Source organism: Bubalus bubalis, chromosome 1 (assembly GCF_019923935.1).
Source record: "Bubalus bubalis isolate 160015118507 breed Murrah chromosome 1, NDDB_SH_1, whole genome shotgun sequence".
NCBI lineage: Eukaryota > Metazoa > Chordata > Mammalia > Artiodactyla > Bovidae > Bubalus > Bubalus bubalis.
In genome coordinates, this window is record NC_059157.1 from 20,199,352 (window position 1) to 20,213,461 (window position 14,110).

At 46.7% G+C, this 14,110-nt stretch overlaps 1 long non-coding RNA gene across 1 annotated transcript; it reads left to right on the plus strand.

Moving 5' to 3' along the window:
* The first annotated feature begins 2,356 nt into the window (after window positions 1-2,356).
* On the plus strand, window positions 2,357-10,260 carry LOC123332622. The gene is made up of 3 exons (XR_006549530.2): window positions 2,357-2,617; window positions 5,134-5,243; window positions 9,584-10,260. It is a non-coding gene; the product is annotated as an uncharacterized LOC123332622 (long non-coding RNA).
* Window positions 10,261-14,110: the final 3,850 nt, after the last annotated feature.

Here is a 14,110-nt window from a genome sequence, read left to right on the forward strand (position 1 = left end):
CCTAAGCCCCATCTACTAATTGTTGCTGTTTAGTCGGTAAGTCATATCTGACTCTTTCAAGACTGCATGGACTGTAGCCTGCCAAGCTCCTTGGTCCATGGGATTTTCCAGGCTAGAATTCTGGAGTGGGTGGCCATTTCTTCCTCCACAGGATCTTCCCAACCCAGGGACTGAACCTGCGTCTCCTGCATTGGCAGGTGGGTTCTTCATCACTGAGTCACCAGTGAAGCCAAAGCTGAGAGTCCACCTACTAATACTATCAGCTTTAGGGGTGAAGAATTCATGGTATGAATTTGCAGGGAGACTTAAACATTCAGACCATAACATTCCATCTTCTCTCTGCCCCCCTTGACTTGGACCCCAGCCTGTAGCCTACGCAGGTGGATTGTATTGTGTCTGCCCTAATCTTGGCAATATGGCCGTGTGATTGTTTTTTACATCGGTCTTTTTGGCCCCAGCACACAGGAAATGAGGATAATTGAAGCTGAATGTGAATTTGCCAGCAACACAGAACACCCTCTAGTGCATGAGCTCAGTCTGACAGATGCTGTCAATCTAATTAGAGGGCTTTAATTATTAAAGCTCCCAACCACTGGCAGCAGAAGGTCACCAACTCACCACGCACAAGTGCTCGAGTGACACAGGATTAGGACCTGGTGGGCTCGCATCTGGCTGTTACTATGGATCTCAAATTTGTTTGGCCAAGTCTCATCTCCATCACAAAGCCCCAGTGGTCCTTTCTAGGCCTGGGCCTACAGACAGAGCTCTGAATGGGTCGAGGTCCTGGAATCTGGACCTGCCTCTGCAGTTGACTCTTGGGGTCTTTGGTCAGTCCTTTTTTCTTCTCGGTGCCTCCACAGACCCACCTGTACTGTGTGGCTACAAATATTTGCTTAGGATCATTTTAGCAGCTGTGAAGTGTCCTGGGATCTTTGAATGAAAGACGCTCTATTAAAGCTTATGAACCAAGTGACGACTCTGGCCCCATCCACACAGCAGAGCTCTGCAGGAGACAGACTGGGCCCATTCATCCTTCATACAGGCCTAACTTTATCCCAAAGCCTCCCTGTTGGCCAGCGGAGCAGGACTTGACAGAGAACGGAGTGGTCCTCGTGCTTTCAAAGTGCCCTCTATTTCGTAGGATTGCTTTTTTTCTTTTTCTTCCTTTCATTTTTTTTTTTTTAACCATTACCTAGTAGTCAAGGAAAAAACAGCTATGCAAGAGAAAAGACAGTCATGATAGGAGGAAGCCCTTCTCAAGGGAGATCTGCTGATTAGACCATTAAAAAGGTCAAGGAGGTCATTTTGCCTGGAGTTTGAATTTCTACCAACACACTGGACACTCGTACATAAGTATCAGAGTGCCAGTTTTGCATGTATTTTTACAGACGTGTGTTTTGTTTCAGAATGTCCACTGTACAGGAGAGTAGAACTGAGATGAGAGTAGGGTGTGCAGGGCCTGCCGGGGTTAAGTGTGAGCATTTTTGCTTCTCCAACATGGCCCCCCTGTTGCAACCTACAACTGCATCTGTTTTGGAGCTGCAATAGTGTGGCCTTGGAGCTCACATCTCCAGGCTCCCTGAATCCCAGGACCCTCTCTCTACCTCCCCACCGCTGCTCTCCTCCAGGAACGTGTTACTGGCTCAGTTGCGTCCAACTCTTTGCTACTCCATGGACTGTAGCCCGCCAGGCTCCTCTGTCCATAGGATTCTCCAGGCAAAGATCCTGAAGTGGGTTGCCATTTCCTCCTCCAGGGGATCTTCCAGACGCCTGGATGGGACCCACATCTCTTATGTCTCCTGCATTGGCAGGCAGGTTCCTTACCACTAGTGCCACATGTCGATACTCAGAGGTTAATTCCTTGAAGATCTTGTCTTCAATAGCCATTCCCACTTAGTCACTTGCATATCATACAGCTTGTCTTTAGACTTTGGGAACCATTGACTGTTACTGATGCTGCGTATGAGCTGACAGATCTGTTTCCCTGTCCCTCCAGCATCAGAATAGAGACTCCGTGAGCAGGTACCTGGTCTGCCACCCTCATTGTTGGATCCTCAACACTAGGTACCTGGCACTTGACAGTTTCTATATATAAATATTTGTTAAATGAATCAATGAATGGACAAACTAGAAACCTTTGTTATGGATTCCAAAAGGTTGCCAGTGAACTTCATCTCTCAAACCTGTGTTGGGCATCCCATCTGGACCTCCTCAACCGGTGGGCTGGTTTGCAGCATCCCAGTCACCAGGAAGCGTAGGGCTTGCCTGTGGCTAGTAGACCAGGATACCTGGGGTGAGGCAAGAATGAACCTCCAAAACTCATCAGAGAGTCCTACTGGGCCACGGCTAGCTGGGAGCTAGGAGAGCAGGAAGATCTTGATATGAAGCATAGAATAGAAAGTGGAGAAACCAGGAAAGAGGGAGAGTCTGGAGGGGTTCCCAGATCCATGGGAACATGGGTCCTTTGTGGAAGATCTCTGCAATTTGGGTGAGCAGGTAAAAGAGCAGTCAGGGTCTCCTGGTTCAGATACACAGTGAACGGCGACCGTTCTCTAGAAGGCCTGAGCTCCTGTGGCTGCTTCTCCATTTACTGCTGAGGACCTGAGGCCAGATCCAGGTGAGAGGGTTTTGGTAGGGAGGGGAGTGGAGGGGAGCATTCATTGCTGATTAAGCCTTTCTTGCAGCAGAGTAGAGGGTGGATTCAGAGGAGGGGCCATTCTCATAAAGATCACCAGGAGCTTGTTGAGCCGTTCAGAAAAGAGAGGATAAGAGCTGACAACAGCAGAAAGGAGCAAGAGAAAGACATTCCTGCAAGAGGAATTACTGATTCAGAATTGGAAAAAAAAAAGTGAATTAAACCAGATTAGATGGGTGGAATGGGGAAGAAGGAAGACGCCATGAGCCTGAGAAATCTAAGCTTGCTCAGCTGCGCAGAGGCTGTCAGATGTCTGAGAACAGCAAGGCAGGGGCGGGCTGGGGAGGGTGGTGGGCCTTATCTCAGGACAGACTGAGTGTAATAAGCCCACAGGCCCCCCAGAGAGATTTTTTCCCCACAAACGGATAGAAATATAGTCCTAGAGAATAAGAGAATGGAAGAAAGTGTATTATTTTGAGTAAAATGAGGCTTTAAAAGGAATCAAGACTTTTAGTGGAAGGAGAGGACAGCAGGAGGACATTTTTTAAAAAGATATTTTATTTTTTTTAATAAAAATCTTATTTTATTTTATTAATTTATTTGTATTTTGGCTGCATTGCATGGCATGTAGGATGGTTCCTTGACCAGGGATTGAACCCAGCCTCCGAAGTGAAAGTGCCAAATCCTAACCATTAGACTACCAGGGAACTCTTTGTGAGGCCCCCCCGTCCCTGCCTTTTTTTTTCTTTTTGGTCTGCACTGCACAGCAGGCGTGTGGGATTTTAGTTCCCTGAAGAGGGATAGAACTCATGCCCCCTGCATCAGAAGCACGGAGTCTTGACTACTGGACCACCAGAAACACCAACATTTTTAACTTGAATAAAACTAATACTGATTACAGTAAAGCTTGAAGCTAGAGGACCACTTCCTTATTCACACGGAGGAGCTGGGATTTAATTTTTAAAATGGATCCTGAGGTTTCAGAAATCAGCTTTGCTTTGCAAAGAGGATTCTGGAGTATCTTTAGAGGGGCAGAGACACACAGGTGACACCCAGAAGGGCCAAATCAGGAGAGCATAGTTCTTCCCGGTAAAAAGGGACGAGTCCTCCAGCTCAGTGCCTCTGAACTCACCATGACCCCTGCAAAGGTCACTTTAAAAAAAAACCACATTTTATTAATGCTAAACATGGAAGCAAAACCAAATTATGCCCCCAAGTAAAGATAACTGAAGTGTCAGAGATGAAAACAAGACAATGCAGATCAAACCCTGGAGAACACGAACAAAACCAACAGAAATAATTACTAACCTTGTGAATTAGAATATGGAACAAAAGGAGTCCTAAAAGAGCCTCCTGTCCCCTCCCCACCAAGAGAACTGAATAGTAACTTTAAAATGTGAGGCGAGAGAGTCACATTTCATAAGCCAGTGTGAACAGCCAGGAGAGAATATTCACGATGTAGCCTTGGGTCCCGCTGGCTGAGTTCTTGTAACAAGCTCTGCACCAGGGCTAAAAATATCAAGGCCTAGGAACGGTCAGGATTAGGGATGAGGCTCCCAGCCAGCGCTGGTAACTAGGAGATGGTCATGCGGGCTGCGGCAGGTGGAGGGCAGGGCAGGTCACGGCCAAAAGCAGGAGGGGAAGCTGCTCAGGTCAGCCCCAAAGGCTCCAGCCCAGAGGCACGCTCATGGTCTTAGGTGACTTGGCTGCTGCTGGGGCGTCTGCCACTAGTTCCTGCCTCACAGGTCACCTCCAACTTCCCCCAGAAACTGGCCTTTTCCTCTTGAAACACAGCAGGGCCAGAGATTGGATGCTAATAATTCTTGAGGGTCTTAGTTGGGGGGGACCTCTAGGCAGTGTGGACCAAGAAATACAAGGGAGCTTGTGGTCAAATGAGCTCAAAAGACAAGGTGTCTAAAACCTCCTCTGAATTCACATGCTCAGAAGCATATTCAAGGCTGTAAAGTGTTCTGCTGTTAAAAAAAACAACCCAGTTTAATTGACCCCCTTCCCCTAAACAAGCCAGAAAGCTAGAGATCTACAGAACATGCTTTATCTTCTCTGCCTTACAGTTATTATTCTGAACAGTGAGAATAGTAATATTCACAGTCACCAAATTTGGTTCTGTTGATCTGATAGGCTATGCCTGTCCCCTCTTGCTGCCAAATGTTTCTGCCTCAAAGGTGCCTGTTAAAATTCCGAGGGGACAACTTTCTCCAAGGAGGTTATCTACATAGGGATGTATGCTGCCTGGGATTTCTGAACATCTCCCCTCCCGGGGAAGCCACGGTACTAAATTTCAATGTATTTATTGGACATCCTGTGTGTTCTGAAGCACTTTGACAGAAACCTGATTACTTATCATCTCTCATGGGAATACAGTGACAGGGAAGCCAAGCTGACTCCCTTCGAGGAGCGCGGTGAAACCAGTTTGGTTTATGGAGGAGTTAAATCAGAAAACTGAAGATTTAGGGTGACTATATCCCCACTTTCTACAGCAGCGTCAACCAGTCAAGACTACGCCCATGGCTGCCTCGGAGGTTCCTCCCCCACTGATCCCTTCTCAAGTTTAACCTCTAATTACTTGACGAGGCTGCTGACTGAACAGGTAATTTTATATTGGAAGACCTAAGACTCATATGATTTTTCAGTTCCTTGCTACGTTATCTGGTGAATATACTGTTGCCAACAGGATCAAATCCAAGTACCTTAGCTTCTCTTCACACTTGACAGTGACCCAGCTTTACAAGCTCTTCTCTGATCCCTTTCCTGCCCTGTGCCTCGTGTTCCTGCTCCCCTACAACCACCACCACTTCCCGAACAGGCTCTATGTCCTCCAACCCCTGCCTTTCAACACTCACTCTGCCCTCTGTTCCTGGCTATGGTTTCCTTTCTCCACCTGCAAAACCATGCCAGCATCCTAAGGCAGACCTCATCACTCCTTCTTCTGGATCCCCCAGTCCTCTGTACTTTTAATTTAATTTAATTTTTGATGTGAGCTATTTTAAAAGGCTTTATTCAATCTATTACAATATTGCTTCCATCGTTTATGTTTTGGTTTTATGGCTGCGAGGCAATTTTAGCTCCCTGACAAGGTATTGAACTCTCAGCCCCCTTGCAGTGGAAGGCAAAATCTCAGCCTCTGGACTTCCAGGGAAGTTCTCCTCTGTACCTAGTTTTAGACAGTACCGATGCTCTTGGAGTCCTTCATGCACCTTCTGGAGCTTCTGAAAAGCAGGGCCCCTGGTTTGTCCATTGTGACACCCCATGGGCCTCGCCTAATGGCACGTAGATGATGCTTATGAAGCATTAATTGAGGGGATGATTCAGTTAGGACCTGTCTCTGACTGTGGAATTCTGGGTCTGTGTTGAGACAAGTGTACCCATCACTGGTCACCAGCAGTCAAGGGAGAGTGGCAAGAAGGAGGCCCCAGAGCTGGCTCTGGCCTCACCAGGTGAGGAGTGGGACAGCCCTGGGCCCAGTGGGTGCCTGTTGCAATCTCCAGGGAAAGAGTTATGAGATTTTTAGAAGATGCTTTTCAAAAGGAGAATGGATTATAAGATGATGAGAAATAATAGCTCAGGACTGCATTCAGAGTGAGTCATACTGGGTAAGAGACTGAGGAAGAGACAGGGCAAAGGACTGTCCCTAGCCCTCCCTGCTGGGGTGAGGGCGTTCCTTCTGCACTGAGAGAGGCTCCTTGACTCAGGGGTCTCCTGGCTAGTGGTCAGGCGGGGTGCACTCCCTACATCAGCCTCCCTGGTATCGATGAGGCTTGTGTTCAACTTCTGGATGGGGATGGAATGCTGTTAGTTGTTGACCCACTTTTCACTTTTATGATGGCTCTTCTTCATATTTAACCTTCGATCTTTTGATTAAGATCACTAAAAGAGCCTAGTTCATTCTAAGTTCAGTCCACCCTGGTTATCTGTCTTCAGAATCCCTGGCCTCAAGGGAACTTAAACACAACATCCAGATGTTTAGCTCAGCTATGCTGATGGCCACTAGTGACTCCAGGCAAATAGGAAAGACGCTCAGCAAAGAGAGGTTGTATCTATTCCCTTCCTGAGATGATCCATATCAGGGAGTCAAACTAGTCATTAAAATTAAGTTTGTTCACAGAAGTTGCTTTATTTTTTTGACCCTAAAAGACCCAGCTGTGCACAGGAGGAGGTCACAGACCATTACAATTAAGAGGGACTTTGGAGTTTACTTAGCTCTTCCCATTTCATTTCACAAAGTGGAAAAGGAACAGTGGGGGAAGCAGAATTCAAACTTTCTAACAGACTTTATAGAATTTGGTAGCTCTTTCCCTGTCTAAACCTGGAGAACTTAAGCTCAGCTTAAAGTGCTTTTAAATGGCCACACGTCCTGGACAGCAAATAGGAGGATGAGAACAGATGTGGGAAAAACACGCTGAATTGATGGACGCAAAAGAAGAGAGATTAGGAAAAAGCTGCCTGAGCTGAGATTAATTCCACTCATATAGAGTGAACAAACCCTCCAATAGAGGAAACACCATAAAACACTGATGAAATAAAGGAAAACACCGAGTTACCCAGTCCTTATTGAAAAGTTCTAATTAACAGATCCAGTGGGAAGTTTGCATGTCTTCACTGCGAATTCAGTAAATATTCGCTGAGCATCTGTTCTGCTCTAAGTCCATGGGGATGAGGGTGAAAGTGAGGCTGTCCATATGAATAAGGAGAAGAGCAAGCATTCATGGAGGGCGCTGGGCTAACTATTAGCTCATTTAATCTTAATTGTAATTTCCATTGTTTGCCCATTTTATAGGTAAAGAAACTGAAACTTAGAGCAGGGAAGTAACCAGACCCCAGAGCCGGCAGGTGGTGCTGTTTCAGACTCAGGTCAGCGGGAGTTCTCAACCGTTGTGTCCAGTAACTCCCAGGAGAAAGATCCCTGAGACTTGTGGTCTGATGGGTGGGGTGCACGAGAGCAAGAGTCCATATGATAAGGCCCCCCCAGTGGGATAGGGGACCACTGAGGAAGAGTCTTGGGAGGCTGGTGCCAGCACAGGAGCTTAAAGAACGAGTGAGGAGATGGCCACGTGGAGAGAAGTGAGGAAGTTTCTATACAGTAGGACCTTGTCGGTTATCCATTTTAAATACAGCAGGGCATGCATGTCCATCCCCAAATTCAGTTTTCCAGAGAGAAAACGAATGCCTCTTTAAGGAGAAGTGAGCCAATAGTCCCAGGGGCCCTGGGACAGCTCAGCTGACTGAGGAACTGTGCCAGGATAAACAGAAGCACCCTGCCTGGAGTCAAGAAATAACCAAATGGTGCTAGGATCACACCAGCCATACCCCAGGGGCTCAGCTTTGGGCCGAAAACCAGTTTCACAAAGAGAATAGTCCTGCTGCCACCAGGATGAGGGGCAAGGGCTGCACCCTCCAGCGGAAACTGCTGGTGGTTCTCAGGGCTCAACCTCCTTGTAGCCTGGTCCACTGAGGCCTCCTCCGAGAGCCCGCTGGACACTGCTCTGGTACAGACCAGCCTGGGGCTGTGGAGGGCGGTGTGTAGTTAGAACTCCCGAGAACCAGGCAAGTCACTGAAGATAGTGTCAAGCCAGCGTACCTCCTCCAGAACATGGACCACACCCCCTCCCACCCCCCTCCACCGCCTTCCATAGCCCACAGCTTTATTCAGCCTCAGCACCTGCAGAGGAGCAAGATGTGGCCACTGACAGACCTGGAAGAAAGACAAGAGGTGTGACGAAGAGAAGACTGGGCTCCATGGGTGCTGTTGATGCCCAGGGCTCTAGGAGCTGGCTCCGTGTGCAACGCTTTGTGCTTTCTTAAAATCATGACTAACACATGGACACCAGTCAGCTGAGCAGTGCCAGGGTCCCTGGGAGCATTCGCTCATTTCTCCTTAGAGAGACAGTCCTTTTCTCTCTCGAAAACTGGATTTGGGGATCAACATGTACACACTGCTATGTTTAAAATGGATAACCAACAAGGACCTCCTGTAGAGCACAGGGAGCTCTGCTCAATGTGATGTGGCAGCCTGGATGGGAGGGGAGTTTGGGGGAGAATGGACACATGTGTATGTATGGCTGAGTCCCTTTGCTGTTGACCTGAAATGGTCAATCAGATATACTTCAATACAAAAGAAAAAGTTAATTTTTTTTTAAAAAGCTAGATTTTCTCTTTCTCCATTTGCTTCCTTAACCATCTCTACTGCTCCCATTCCTTTCTTCCAGATTCCTCTATCACCCTCTGGGGGACTCGCTCCAAGGCCACAGCACCAGGCCCAGACTTTAGCCCTGGAAAGGCAGCGCCCCTCTGTGGTCAGGGGCCGCCTCAATCTGAATTCGCTTAGCGACCTGGACCCATGCAGAGTCCCGGGGCCCCGTTCCAGAGCCCCTGACACAGTCCTGCTGAACCAGGAACTGCTTTTTAAATAGTGCTTCCAGGTCACTGTTTGATTAATGAAGTTTTAAAATCACTGCCCTGGGGACAGAGACCCTGGAAACTTTCACATCTCTGATCTTGTCCTCCGTCTCTCCCATGGAACCTTCTCTGGAAAGGGAAGATGCTGAGAAGGCACCAGGCAGGGCAGGGCTTAGCCTCTCCCTATTGTCTTGTGTCTACCCATCTGTCTCCTCTGCTAGACCGTGGGTCTCTAGGATGGGAATCAGCTTCTACTTAGCTCTCCAACCCTGTGTCAGTGTGGATGCTCCATGCTGTTTGTGGGATAGATAAGTTGTTGATACAGCAAACCCTCCTCCTCCTCCTCCTCCCTCCCCTCTCTTCTTCTAACCTTTTCTCCTCTCCTTTCTCTTGGGGGCCCCCTTGGCCTTGGGCACAGAACCCAAATGTTTTAAAAGATGGTTAATATTTAAAGGAAGAAAGTCAGGCATAGCCCAGGCGATGACTGGTTGCTCAACCGACAAACAAACCCACCTTCTTCTGTTCTTTCCTAAGCCAGCAGGAAGCAGCCAGGAGACTGTCACCACGCAGCCACGCCAGGCCCGCCGGCCTCCCCACCCACGCAGCAATTGCGAAACGCTGCTGCAACCACCTGAGGCTATAAATAGTCTTTATTAAGAAGCCACGCTGGGGACTGAGCAGGCCTGATGGGTGGCCCCTATTTGCTGCCCCTTCAAACAAGTGGAGAAAAAAATTTTAAGTGTCACTTACAAGAATCCAAACCTGGGGCCAAGCCTTCTAAGTCTACTTCGGAGTTCTGTCTGCCCACTCCCCTGGACCCCGCCCCAGGTGCCAACTACATTTTAGAGTCTCTAAGGCTTTCTGCTTATTGTTGGCCAATATGCAACTTCATCTTGCTGATGCAATGATCGTAATGAAGATAATGATAACGAAGTAGTTTTTTTAGTAGATTTTCCTTTCCCCCCAACCATTCCTATGGCCCCCATACTTGTCTCTAATCTCGTGTGCAGAGACCTCTGTAGTGTTTTCCATACCAGTTCATGCCCTCTGTCCCTCCAGTCTACAAGCTCTTTTCTCCTACACACTCCCTTTCTTTCATGGTCTTTCCCTGTTCAGAATTTTTCAGTGACTTCTTCTTGTATGGAACAGTAGCCTAGAATGTTTTAAATGCATACCTTCGTTCTTAATGTATATACCAATTTACTACTCTAGAGTCTAATAAAATATTAGGAAAGCTTATTTTCATTGTTCATCTTTTGGCAAGCACAAATAGCAGTTCTAATATTTTTTTCCCTGTCCTCCAATGGGTCGTTTTGCATACCCCACTGTGGACACCACTGGCGATGGCTGAGATTGCATCATTTGGCTGGGTCACCAAGACCTTCTAAGACCTAGTCCCAGGTCATTCATTCATTCACTCAACATTTCTTAGTGACTATGATGGCCAGGCATGGGGCTAGGCTCAGGGCATAATAATAAGTAATCAGAGCCTCAACAGATCAGGAGCTTACAGGCCAGTGGAAAAGGTAGACTCATAAATAAATAACTCCTGGAGAGACATATCTATCATCACAGTTTGCACAAAAGGAGAATAGGGAAAGGAAAAGGCTTCATGAGGACTACTTCGGCTGGGTCTTGAGCTAGCTTTTCATTTCTAAAGTTTTTTCCTTCATATGTGAAAATGGTGCAGATGGTCACCATCTCTACAATGGGTCCTTTGGGTTGTTTTTCCCAGGAGGATGCCAAACTTGCCCTGAACCACCCATGCTCTCCCTCTTGAGATCGGGGTCAGACGTTTGTAAGATCTTTGGTCCATGTCTGAGGCGGTCTAAATTCAAAGACTAGAACTTTCCTCTGTAGAATAGAACTTCTGCTCAGTGCAGTGGAGTAGTAGCGTTGACCTTCTAGCTCTATGCACTAACAGAATGAAATAATCATTCAGAGGAAGAACATCGCGTCCAGTTAGAAATGACAGTGCTCTTCATCTGCAGTGGGAAAAGATTTCTCCAGACCACAACAATGAAATGACAAACGTGAAGCGTAGCCCTGCGGGGATGTGGCCATGGGGGGCAGCTGGCACCTTGGGAAACACAGGATGTAGCAGACAACAAGCTGGTCCGGAGTCAGAATCTGCAGCGCCGGGCTCAGCTCTGTACGCCAGCCATCTTCCTGAAAAGCTCCCACCCTTTCTGGCTCACACAGCCCTTCTTGTCAAAAGAAGGTATAGGGTTCATTCACATCACTACAACCGACTCAATTTCATTCCTTTTTATGGCTGAGCTAAAAAAAAAGGGTATATTAATACATATATATGTAATCTAGAAAGATGGTACTGATGAACCTATTCACAGGGCAAGAACAGAGACTTAAATGTAGAGAATGGACTTTCCGACACAGGGTGGGACAAACAGAGAGCAGCACTGACATTTGTACTCTACTACGTGTAGCACATGGGGCTTCCCTGGTGGCTCAGCTGGTAAAGAATCCGCCTGCAATGCCAGAGACCCGGGTTCGATCCCTGGGTTGGGAAGATCCCCTGGAGAAGGGCATGGCAACCCACTCCAGTATTCTTGCCTGGAGAATCCCATGGACAGAGGTGTCTGGCAGGCTACAGTCAACGCAGTCCCAAAGAGTTGAACACAACTGAGTGACCAAGCACATGTGTAACACAGATAGCTAGTGGGAAGCTGCTGCAGAGCACAGGGCTCTTAACTCAGTGCTATGTGATGACCTAGAGGGGTGGGATGGGGGACTGGGAGGGAAGCTCAAGAGGGAGGGGATATATGTATTCTTACGGCTGATTCATGTTGTTGTACAGCAGAAACTAGCACAACAAATTGTAATGCAATTATATTCCAATTTAAAAAAAGAAGTAAAAAAAAAGAAAAGGTATGAAGTAGAAGTAAAAAAAAAAAAAAAAAAAGAAAGAAAAAGAACGTTCTTCTATCTAAGTACCTAGTTCTAAAGTGCTGCATTTATTTCATCACATTTCCACACAGTATGAACAAAAGCAACGTTTATTAGATCAGTGCTGCCTCTTGTATGGGTATATCTGAATCTGGCTGCTTTTATTATTCTAGTCTAGATCATGGTACTGATCTGCGGTTTCTTTTAGAAAATTCTTTACAAGTGCAGACCATGAGACAGACTCTTTGTTCTCTCCTGTTTTCATCCTGGCTTCATTCTGAGCCTCTTCTAATATTTTCAAACAAGGAGTGAGGACAAGGAAACATAAAAAGAGACATACGTGGAGAAACAGGGATGTGACTCTTCACCAGAGAGAGAAAGAGCCAGAAACCAGCGCCCCATGAAAGTGGACATTAGTGCCTTGAATACTATGTTTCAATATTCCCCTTTGTAGATGAGGATGACAAAGCCAGCTTACCTTATTAGGGTATTATGGGAGAAATAAGACACAACTTAAAAACCCATTGTCAACAAAGTACGGTTTATGTGCTTATTGTCACAAGTAACATTAATTGCCTCTTACCTGGGCAGTAGTGGTCCCCAAATAAAGGTCTTAACCCATTCATCCTGCAGGAGCTGCACCCAGGCAGCACTGGCTGGGGAGGCAGGGTGGTCTGCTCTGAGTCTCATCATGAGGACTCAGTGAACATCTTGGGCCAAGTTGAGGCTGAAGGTTGGCCTCCAGTTTAAGACGACTAAGCAGTGAGCATGGATACTCCAGTCTAGACAACAAATAGCTCAGTAAATGGCAAGATATTCCAGAAGGTCTTGAACAAGATGACCCATGGGCTGGGCTTCAAGTTATTTTATAATAGGGGCCACAAGGGATGCTGAAGCTGAAGCTCCAATAATTTAGCCACTTGATGTAAAGAACTGACTCACTGGAAAATACCCTGATGCTAGGAAAGATTAAAGGCAGGAGGAGAAGGGGATGATAGAGGATGAGATGGTTGGATGGCATCACTGACTCAATGGACATGAGTCTGAGCAAGCTCTGGGAGTTGGTGATGGACAGGGAAGCCTGGTGTGCTGCAGTCCATGGGGTCACAAAGAGTCAGACACGACTAAGTGATTGAACTGAACTGAGCTAAGTGTTAAGTCACTGGCCTGAATAATTTTGAAGGTTGAATGAAAATACACTACCCCGGAGTTTTGAACTTACATAGAAATTAGTACTGTATGGATGGGATGGACGAGGCATGGCAATCCACTCCAGTATTCATGCCTGGAGAATCCCATGGACAGAGGAACCTGGTGGGTTACTGTCCATGGGGTCCCATAGAGCCGGACACGACTGATGCTCACACACACACACACATATGGATGGAAGCTGTTTTATTTTACCTTAAGGACTCTGGGAGATGGGCAAGGTGAGTGTTATGTCTCCGTTGTTTCAATAGGTGGGAATGTGGGCTGCAGAGGTTACAACTCTTCCAAGTAACCTAGAACTTGTCTTTAGTTTGATTGGTTCTTTAGAGTCAGACACGACTGAGTGACCGCACTGAACAAGTCAGAAAATACCATGAGGATATTTATTTATTTATATTCACAGACTATCAAATAAATAAACATCCTCATAGTATTTTCTGACTTGTGGCCCCTATTAGTGAAATAAATTGAACCCAAGCCCATTGACCATCTTGTTTAAGAACTCCTAGATGTATATTTATTTATATTCACAAACTATCCAGGGTTTCCCTTGTGGATCAGATGGTAAAGAATCTGCCTGCAATGCAGGAGACCCTGGTTCGATCCCTGGGTTGGGATGATCCCCTGGAGAAGGGAATGGCAACCTACTGCTTGGAGAATTCCATGGACAAAGGAGCCTGGCAGACTACCGACCATGGGTTGCAGAGTTAGATGCAACTGAGCGACAATCACTTTCACAGACTATCCATATATATTTATTAATAGTTATTTAGATTTAGATTTATCACAGCCACTGAAGGCTGATCCTGCCTCTAGTCCTCACCTGCAGTTTGTCTCGATCAGAGGTTTGCAAACCAGGATTTTTATTTGTTTGTTTGTTGTGTGTGTGTCTGTCAGGCCAGGAGCTGAGAATAATTTTTGCATTTTTAAAGGGTTGTTTAAAAA